Source organism: Pinus tabuliformis, chromosome 8 (assembly GCF_031772625.1).
Source record: "Pinus tabuliformis cultivar Carrire ecotype Pingquan chromosome 8, CPIR1, whole genome shotgun sequence".
Classification (NCBI taxonomy): Eukaryota; Viridiplantae; Streptophyta; class Pinopsida; order Pinales; family Pinaceae; genus Pinus; species Pinus tabuliformis.
Window position 1 is genome coordinate 561,897,163 of NC_142294.1, and position 9,972 is coordinate 561,907,134.

At 37.1% G+C, this 9,972-nt stretch overlaps 1 pseudogene; it reads right to left on the reverse strand.

The window, feature by feature from the left end:
* Nucleotides 1-8,636: 8,636 nt before the first annotated feature.
* On the reverse strand, nt 8,637-9,399 carry LOC149236708 (xanthine dehydrogenase 2 pseudogene; annotated as a pseudogene).
* Nucleotides 9,400-9,972: the final 573 nt, after the last annotated feature.

Below are 9,972 nucleotides of genomic sequence, written 5' to 3' on the forward strand. Positions count from 1 at the left end.
CCTCTTCTTCACTGGGAATTTCTAATTCTTCTCCTAGAATTTGTTCACCAGTGGAAGATAGAAAAACTACTCTTGTAGTTGGGGATGTAGGATCTTCTTCTACTTCGATTATAGCCTCAGTAGATGAAGTAGGTGAAGTTCTGGATTGGATTTTAGATCTTAAGACTTCAGGAAGTCTTTTTTGGCCTATGGATGGAATTCGAGTTTGAATGGGTGGTGTGGAACTTCGAATTCATGGTGGAGTGAGTGGAGTTGTGGGAATTAAGCTTCTTCCTCGTCCTACAAATCTACCTCTAGAGTCTCTTTCCCTATGCATGTCATGTTTTTATTCGATTTTTTTAACTTCTATTTTCACTTCCCCGGCAACAACGCCAAAATGTTTAGTCAATTTAATGTTGAAAATTGTAAGCATAAATTATCGACTAGGGTAGGTGAACTGATGAACTGCAAGTGCACGGTATGTGCTAGAAGTCTTTTATGTCATTAAGGTTATCGTTATCTAAGTTAATGTGAAACTCTATAATTAGTGTTGAGGTGATGTTATTATCTATACTAGGATGTTATTCCTAAGATTTTATTGTTAATTGATTATCCTAAATGTTATATATAGAATTAGTTTTGATTGAATTGAGTTTTTAGAACAATTGGATAATGATTTTAACATTTTTCAATAGATGTGTTATGTTAATCTTCCTTTCAACTTATCAATTGTTTTTGGATTTTTATGCTGCAGCTAAACAAAGCTGACTATGAAAGCATGAAATGACATAAAGAAAATCCTAATTTATCAACTTGGAAATAAAATGTGTTTGAATTTAGAAGCTGAGAAAGACTACCACTCTTATCTACTGCAACTTTATTTCAATGCAAAAATCAAAATAGAAACGAAATTATTGAGCTATTAAATCACTTAAGTTGTGCTAGGAAAATGAATGAAATAGAATTACTGAATTTATACTAAGTATTAAGCAAATGAAATGAATGATACTGAAATCACTAAAGTGAATCTAGCCACGATCTTCATTGAATTGCATCTTAAAAACATGAAAATAGGGCATTCATGAATTAAATATATGAAATAATAATTGAAAATGAAAATCTAATTACTGTGAATCAGAGACTTGATCTACGCGTAGGGTTTCTCCATGAGACAGTCAGTCGCCTTAGATCAACAACACATAAAATATATGAAATAAGAACTTTTCATTGAGTGAAAAAGAGTTCTACGGGATGCTCAAATTACATATGGTGGCACACGCATTTCACAGAGCTTCCAGTGTTTTTATAGAGTTATTTTTAACAATATGAGATATTTAAGCCTACAGGACTTCATTATAGTCCTTATCAAAACTAGATCATACCACTTATTTGTCGATTTTCTATTGAAAAGGAAATCGCCGAAATCTCTTAAAATTCAGACTCTGTTCCAACGTGTTGTCCTGCTGTTGACCGCCATGGTTGACCATTTTATAGTGCAGATATCCTGGTGAATTAGCTCAAGTAAATAGGAAGAAATACATGAGAGGATCATTCCCTATCTACCCATATACTCCTTTGCTGAGTTGGCGCACTCGAACCCTATCAACAATGGAAGTGGCTACAGATTTGTGGATTAGCTGCAGAATTAGATCAATTCTGTAGCTGCATGTAAAATTTAATAGGAAAATAAGGCATATTGAAAAAATATGAAAAATAGGACATATGAATGTTCACCTTGTCAAAACCTTATGTTTGCTGCATTTATTTGTATGATAATGGTAGGAAAAAGGAGGTAAATATGGACAAAAAGGATGTCAAGATAAAGCAGTTCTAGGACTCTACAACCACATAGATGTTTCTTCTTTGACGTTTTCTCTTAGGATGTCTCAAATGAGATCTCTCCTATCACCTTTTTATATGTCTCTCTAGGGTGTGCAATGACTAGCCCTTGGGGGCTTATTTCATGTTGAGCCTACATGAAACCTTCTTTGCAAAACCATAAAAATTCATATCTCAACTTTGACAAGGGCTCTATTAGTGCAGTAGACCCTTTCTCCTTTAAGGGTGATCTATCATCTCCAAGTTCCAAGTCATCAAAACTCATCTTGGTTTCATGCCTGCTCCTTTGAGTACAAAACCCCATGCTTGGATTCTTAGCCCACAAAGCCCTTTTATGGTGCCAATTCTTCCACAACATTATATCCTAGGGTTTGGAGTACCTCCCAAGCTACCAATATAAACACTCACTCTTAGCGAGGGAGATACTTATAAGACTAGGAAGTAACTCTTCATCGCTATCACTGTTGGAGACACTAGCCCAACTCTTGGCGCCCACCACTTTAGCGTACCCTGAAGCATGAACTACACCCTTATCGGAAGTGCCATTTCCACAAGAAGCCTCTTGATTCTTCTTCTCTTGAAATGTTTTTAGGCCATCCCATGGCTCCTTCTTTCTAGTTATACAAGCACCGTTGCTCCCGACTGACTACGCACTCTTCTTGGTCTACACATTTTCTCTCTGAACCTAAAAATCTCCACTAGAAATCTGCTCCCTCTAAACCTCTAGAACTTGGACCTTCTCCTACTTCTGCTTCTCATGATCTATATGATTTCCCATCAACCTGTATAGACCATGCTCTCTAACTCCAATGATCACCCCACCAGAGCTAGAGCCTTTGGGCCCGAGCTTCGTTTTCCCATCCTAGAAAATCATGTCAAAACCCTTCTTCTCAATCACTAAGACAATACGTTATATCTAAGCTCTAGTACAAACATTACATCCTAAACTCTCATCATATAACCTGACTCCATCCTGAATTACACAACACCAAACCCTCTTCTCTCCTTCTGAATTTTGTCGCCCACCATCATGTGAAACTTCCAGTCCCACTCTACTAGAGTCTCAAATACATTCAGCGAACCTATCATATGCTTCAACGCACCACTATCCATGTACCACACAACCTCATCGATTGAACACTTATAGAAATGAGAGATCAATGCAAAATCCTCACTCTCCAATCTCTTGGAAAGATCATATATCTCAGTAGAAGTGGTGACACCTACAACATACTTCCCCTTCTTATTCTCATCATCTCCTTGCTTCTTCTTTATACATTTATCAAATAATGACTATACTTGCCATAGTTGAAACACTTTAACAAATTCAAGTCCTTCTTTTGATTTCCCTTCATTCTTGCTGCAAGTGCCACATCATCAAAAGCCTTCTTCCTCGGATGAATATCCTAATCTTGCAACTCCTCCTGAATGATGTCATCCCAAAACTTGTTCTTGTCTAGAAACTTCTCTCTAGAAACGTTCCCTTTGATGAATGACTTCCATTTGTCAATAAACCCCTTCAAAGGAATCCTTACCATCTAAGAATATATAATAATCTCACCGATGGCAGCACACTTATCTCGAACATGAGACAATCTTGTCAGATATAAAGTCACTCCTTCTCCCTCTACCAACTTTGTGGCCTTCAAATTTCCCTTTAATACCAACAGTCGATTCTCGTTCTTATTCTAGAACAGATCCTAAAGATATTTTTGCATCTCATGGGCAGTGTTCTTCCCCGACAGATGAGGTATCAAAGAATCCTTCACACCATCTAGGATGATCAACTTGGCCTTCGTATCCATCTCTTCATATGCTTTGAAATCCTTAGGGTTATTCATATAGTCCACAGTAGTCACATCTAATTTTTTTAAGGCTCCATGCCTAAAGATATGCAGAGGTTTCATGTACCATTAGAGTTCTTATATCATTAGAGCTTTTTAACTCTAATTTCTTCTTCTCATCTTCTTCTCATGTTGTACTCAGATTCCACAAGCCCTGCGGGGATGTTGTAAAGTGATGCTAGTGTGATGAGTTGAGTCATGTAATAGGACTAGGTACCATGGGGCATTGTCATCAAGCGAGTTTACTCTAGGAGGTTTTTTTAACTTGGTTAATTAGTAGGTACGTTTGAGGACTTAATAATTAATTGAGTGTTTTCATCCACACATAACCCAAAGTCGGAGTGTGGCTTGATAGAGAGGCCTTGTATGAGTCCTAATGTCTAGAGTCATTTTATATTACCATACTAGATCACTTAAAAAGCTTCGTGGAATTTGAATAGGTCTAGGTGTCATTTTTTAACTATTTAAATTTCTCGCAGGGCAAAAATTTGAATAAATTCTGAATGTAAAATGTAATAAGTGATTTCTAGATAAGTTGTATGGGGTTTGTGTGCTAAAAATACACCTCTCACCCTCAAATTTCTACTATGACACACTTTTATGGGTAAAAAATAGGTTCTAGACCCTCAAAACCCAATTTTTCTAAGTTTATTATAAAATGTGGAAATAAATTAGCCCATAAATTTTTTTTTCTTCTGAATTGGACTAAATCTATTAATAAAAAATATGGTACAAGAAGATACATTCAAGAGAGACAGAGAACCGGCAACCGGAAATGATGGGACTATCAACCTTGGTTCTGGAGAAGAAGTGAAACAAGTAAGAAGCTACAATATATGGCTGGAAGCAAGAAAAGACTGACTTCTATCCAGAATGGGTAGAAGCCTCAACACGAAGCTTTTTCCCTTTCCTTTTTTTGACTTCGACCCAACCGTCGTGTGGTGAATGAGCAATAACAACTTGAAGATTGGGGTTCTCCACAGGGGAGCCCTCCTTTTCTGAATCAGAGGAGGAGGTCAAATGGACGCGTTTCTGAGCGGTGGCTGTATCGGAGGATTGTGCCGGACCAACGGTGGAAGGGACCACAGAATGAGGGGCTTGATCCATTTCCGCATCACTACCTTCATCTTCAGAGCTGGAGGAATCAGAGTCCATGACTGGAGGTGGAGAGCAAGGGGCCCATCGTTTGGACTTGGGCTTGGAGAGGTTATCCTTATTCTTTTTTGCCGAGCGAGATGGGCAGGCGTTCTGCAAATGCCCTGATTGGTGGCAATGGTGGCAACAGAAAGCAGTATTTTCGTAATCCAGCGTCTGGGACCAGACAAAGTCGTTTATCTTGAGATTGATTTGGTCTGGAAGTCCTTTGCTCAAATCTAACTCCACACATATTCTAGCATATGAGTAGAGACCTTTGGTTTCCCGCCAGAGATCTCCCATCATGAAACTGCCCAAGGTGTTGCCTATAGCTCTATAAACACGAGTATGCCATAGGTGGGCAGGTAAGTTTGGAAGCCTGATCCATACAGGTGTCCTGGTAATGACTGCAGTTGCTGGATCAAAATCTGGGAGCCAAGGAGTTAAGAAGAGCCCTGCATTTCCCATGAACCAAGGGCCTTCTTCTAAGGCCTTTCCATAATGCTTACTATTATCAAATAGAACAATGAAGTAACCTTTTGAACAAAAACTGATCTTACAATGATGAGTCCAGTTTGCATGGATCCATGCATAGAGATCCTGAGATCGCGGCCACAGTCCGTTAAATATGCAAATGATGGCTCTTTCTGCAAATTCTTGAAGTTGGGTTGCAAGATCTTCATGGTTGAGTTCAACAGAGGGAACTTCTTCTATCTTATCAACCAAAAAGGGCTTGGGTTTAAGGGCCTCCGGGGGTTTGGGGTTCTCAGAGTGTACAACATCTTTGTATGAGAAGGGACGAGCAGAGGATGATTGTCCCGCTGCACCTCCTCTCAGACGAAGGGTTACCACCAAAGAGCTGTTCCTAGTAATGCTGTAAGAAGAGAGGGGAAGAAGGTCTTCAAGTTGTTTACCTTGAAAGAGAAGTCTCTGAAGGCCTGAAGGGATCCCGATCTACTGTTCTAGATCCAGTTTGAGATCCAACACCATATTTGAAGAATTGACCCATTGCAGGATGGTTCTACCTATAGGCTGAGAAATTTGGATCTGAAAAGAGTCAATGAAGTTCCTAGACCTAGTGTCAGGGCTTCTTGTGCTTCCGAGAGCAGATCTGCCATGGCGATTGTCCATCCGGGGTGTCAGACCTGCAAGATCATGGCCGATCTGTCTATTGAGAGCCCGATTTGATTGATCAATGGCGGATCTGGGGTTTTTAAACTTGATCAGATCAGCGATCATTCCTCCGCCTAAGACTTCATGAATGGTTTTCTGGCGGTTGAAGAGCCGATATCGAGTAGGCGTCACATTGTCCACAGGAGAATCCACGGTCTCTGGAGCAAGAAGCTCTGATGACTTCTCAATCGGCGTATTAACATTCGATTCCACAGCAGAAGGGATGTCTGACGCATCCGCCATTTTTATTAAATAGGTTTTGAAGAAAACTTGCAAAACCCTGAAGGGTTTCTCCCCGCGAAGATCAGACCTCTTGACGCCAACGCTCACAACTGCCATGGTTGATCCCACGCCTGCAAACACTAATATATTGACTCTTTACCCTCAAATTAGCCCATAAATTAAATAAATGGAGAGAAACAAATAAATCCATGTGAATTCTTTGCTACAAAAGTGTAATTTGATTTGGTGACTTGGCAAATCAAATTTTTTGGAGGTAAATGCACATTGAGTAATATCTTAATGGAATATTTATTTGAGAGTTTGTTGGAGACTTGTCTCCACTCTAACTCTACTTGTCACATACACATGGGAACTACACTCAAGAAGAGGATATACACATTCTCTAAGGAGACCTTGTAGAGTCTCCAAAATGTATTCGAAATATCATCCACTTTCACATTTATCACCACCATTTCACTCACATGTCACAACTCCATGACCATGTAACCTTTCATTAGCCTCCATTTTCATAATTATATGGGTTACCTTTGTGTTTTTCAAAAGTTAATAATTTCTAGCATTATAAGTGAATTAAATGGTTAAAACTTAGAAAAATGACATATACTTGTTAATACTTAAAAGTGGCTTACATTTCATGACATGTGTAGGTCATTTGGAAGCTTCCAAGGCACCCTCATGTGGCCTCCAATGCTCAAATTCGAATTATCTTCAAGATATGGAAGAAGATTTGGATAAAGGTCAAAAAGGATATGTGTCTCATCATTACCTAATTGAGTTGTAACTATATAAGATTTTCTAGGGATCTAGGGAGAGAATAATAGGCCTCCATTAATGAGGTAGCTTCTTATGTTTTTGTATAAATAGGAGAGCCTTCTCCTTTGAAATGCATGTGTAAATTTGGGGAAATGCTCATGTTTTGAATATAGAATTTGGATTTGGCACCATGCTCATGAGTGATGTTCACCTTGATTTGGTTATGCTTGCATTTGGAGCCTCTCAACTTGCCATCTCTCATGCTTTTGGATTGGCCACCTACAATGTGTGAGATTTATTGTTTTTCATAGATTAATATTTATTAGTTTCATAGATTAAGATTTATTTCTTTCATATCTTTTCCTGTGTGAGAGGTTAAGAGTGATTGTCTTTATTTGATTTCTACCTAGAAGTTAAGAGAATTTTTTTTATTTTCTTTCATATCTTTTCCTGTGTGAGAGGTTAAGAGATTATTTTTATTTGCTTTCTACCTAGAAGTTAAGAGCATTTGTTTTTATTTGCTTTCATATAGTTTCCTATGTGAGAGGTCAAGAATGATTGTTTTTGCTTTCATTTCTGAAAGAGTAGTGCCCTTTTTAGTTCCTGCAAGATTGAAGGATTCAGATTTCAATTCCACTCTCTGTACTATAATTTCTTTTGAATTGAGTGTTGAATTAGAATAGGTGAATTTGATTTCTCATTATTTGGTTTCATAGTTAGATTGATCTAAATTGAAAGTTAATTTCTAGCATATATAGTGCACGCATGCTTTGCAAGTTTTACGAATCCCCTAGGTTGACAATTAAATGATAGGTAATTAGTTTGCCTCAACATTTTGGCACCGTTGTCGGGGAAGTGTCCATAAGAACTAGCTTTTAGTCTAGAGTTCAATTTTTAGTTTTTTCCTAGATGCATGATTAAAGCATGTAGATGCATAAATCATTTAGCTGCATATCATTTTTATAAAAAATATAAAAAAAAAAAATTGATATTAACCATTTATGGACAAAGGATCTAGAATGCAGATCAAACATTCTTTGGAGCACAAGGACTATGTTGAAGAATGGTATCGAAATGTGATTGCACCATGACATTCATCCGTTCTTCAAGAGATCTTTGAGGAAAATCTAAAGGTCAAAATGAATTCTCATGTCCTCATACACAATCATGTACTTTTCGCAAATTTGGATATGAACATTTTAGAACATTTAATTCGTAAATGGCTCCATTGGAAATATTCATATACTTGAAAAATAAATAAATAAATTTCTTTCAAGTAGATAAAATAGGAAAAATAAAATCAAGTATAATTGCATTTTTTTTAAAGTTCTTGATTGCTTTTTTTTTTTTTAAGTTTTTAGACTTTAAAATATTTTAGAATTATATTTATTTTCTTGCATTTTTTTCATTAATCTCACAAAAATATTTTCAATAAAAAAATCATGTTTTAATTAAAAAAAAAAACATGTTAGATTTTCAATAAAACAAAATAACATAAAAAAAAAAATCATGTTTTTGAATAAAGGAAATGTAAATTTTTAATAAAAATTATCAATTCTTTTTTCAAGAGAAGTGAGACATTGACAATTTAAGTTCTCATGTGACCTGTAAAAAAATAAATAAATAAATTCAATTGCATTAGCTTAAAAATCAAAATCCAAAAATCATCATTTAATAAAAAGGAATAAAAAAATCTTGCTTGAATAGGTTGCGTATTTGGCTTCCAGCAAACCATCTCAGTTGTTCCACAAAGCTTGAGCATGCTGATGTCTCATGTGCATCATGTTGTGCAATACACTGTTTTAAAAGTATCTACAAGTTCAGTCAAATAACCGATGCACCTATCTCCAGGCCATCCTCTTTGACTCTCAAAATATTTAGCTCAGGTACATGAGTAACTGCAATCATAACTTGATAATGGATGCTTTTAAACCTTGTTTCTATACCAACTTCCGTATTGCCAATCACCAACTTTGCATCAGGAAACCTTGATTTCAAATCTAAAACATCCTGGAGCTTCAATGGACGAAACCAGGCCATATCTCTTGGACCTGTCAAATATAAAGGGTGAGGCTTTCTCGATAAAAGCTCTGGTGGGAAAATGAACTCGCGATTACCATAAAAACTCCCATCAACTTCACTAAATGAAAGCGGCTTATAGACAGGACGAGAAGTTCCAATGTCCTTGCTTTCATTGCTAACCCTTTCCCCGCAGTCACAAGGTTTTCCTGTTGAAGGGAAAATGACCTTTGCATCTCTAGATGTATTTGTAGAAGCATTGTAACTGTACAAGGTATTATCGGTTTTGAAAAAAATACGGAAAGCATCAAAGAATCGGCCTGTAACCTGTGCACCGACATAAATTTCCTGCAAGACATTCTTCAATTTGTTCATGACTGGGCGACTCCTTACTAGACCTCAACAATGCATACATGAAATCACAAAGCCTGGAGTACAGAAACTTTCTCTACCCAGCCAGATAGGATAGGAGCAGCATTAGCATTGAATGAGACCACAAACCCAGAAAGCCCAAGTGCAATACTTGCAGAGGAAATGCATAACAAACTTAAAAATGTCATTTTTGAAACATGTTTTCTGGTCAAATGAAAGCTAATATCAGAAAAATAAAACGTGGGTTTTTCTTAGAACAGGGTTAATTACATTACCCAGGAGCGATTTTCTGAAATTTGTAACCAATTCGGAGATATTCCAGGTTCTTTAGAGCCTTATTTTCCAGGTTACGTGGAAAAATAATTTTTACTTACTGCCTTGATCCTGCAAATCGTGGAAACAAATCAAGTTTGATTGAGTCCATCAGAAATATGTGGTGGTGTTGAAATGAGAGTAGCTTCAGCAAAAAAAACGGCTATGAATTTTATACACAGCACCAGCACTTGACTCCGGAATATGCTGCTGCTAAACCACGTATCAGTGTTGTTACCGAGTCAAAACCATGTATTAGTTCATATCAGTTCACATATTCACTTGCAATGCTTTGAATTTTCAT